Below are 1197 nucleotides of genomic sequence, written 5' to 3'. Positions count from 1 at the left end.
AGTGACATAGAGTAATAGTAATTAATTATATAAAATGCAAAGTATGAGTGAATCTAAAAAACACAATGTACATGGACAAAATAATATAAAGGAGTGTTCGTATGCAAACCAACATTTAGAAAAGGCAAAAGATATAAGCTCTGCTACAAAATAAAAACAAACAAACCTAAAAAAGCAAAACCTTAAAACTAGAAATACTACTTGATCCAGTGATCTCACTATTAGGAATATACACTAATAAAACCAGAGATGAAACACATACATGCCTCAGTTTATTGTAGTAGTATTCAAAATAGCAAAGAAATAGATCAAGAGCTCACCAACAAATGAATGGATAGAGAAACTGTGTTACATTCGAACAATATAATATAGTATTAAACTGCACTGAAAAGTAATGCATTTGTAAAACACTCCGCTACATGGATAAGTCTCGAGGACATTGTGCCAAGTGAAATAACTCTGTCACAAAAGGACAAATACTGTATACGACCACTGTTGTAAAAATAGTATGATTGTGTGGTGGGGCTGGGGTGGTAGAGAGAGAGTGGGGAGAGCAGAAGAGTCTATGGCTAACTCCTGTATTAGAATAAGTGAAGGAAGAGTCAGTTTGAAATGACTAGACTCTCAAATATTATGTGTATTGCAATTAACAATCTGGAGCATGATATAGAATATGGCTTATACAGAGTAGAGAGGGAAGAAAGGGGGAATTGAATAAGTAAAGAAGTCGGTGCAGGGAGTCACCATACATGATAAAGATGTGCTAGGACATTATAGAAAGTTAGTGCACCAATAAATGGTAATTAAAGCCTATGAATGATTGTCTGAAAAGACTCCGATATGATTTATAAACTTTCACTCACATAAACTAGATTTTTAGGAAACTAAAAGAAAAAAAAAAATCTTGACTTCTTTGTATCGCTGAGCTGATATGAGTCATAGGCTTTCTGATTTCATGAATATAAATTTTGGTCATTACTTCACAGAAATTAGAATTTTAAATTGCTTTCACGTGATATATAGGGAACTCTGGTTGCATAGCTCACCGTCGTGCTGCTGACCCAAAGGCCATACCTCGCTGGAAGTTCGAATCTGTAAAGTCACAGAGAAAGGACAGAACCCAGAGCAGGCCAAGAAAGACAGTTTATTGAGGAGAAACTGCCGGGCTGGCTCTCAAGCAGAAGACCAGCCCCCACT

Source organism: Elephantulus edwardii, unplaced genomic scaffold (assembly GCF_000299155.1).
Source record: "Elephantulus edwardii isolate Elephantulus edwardi_28Jun2011 unplaced genomic scaffold, EleEdw1.0 scaffold00098, whole genome shotgun sequence".
NCBI lineage: Eukaryota > Metazoa > Chordata > Mammalia > Macroscelidea > Macroscelididae > Elephantulus > Elephantulus edwardii.
Note: the sequence above shows the minus strand (reverse complement) of the source record.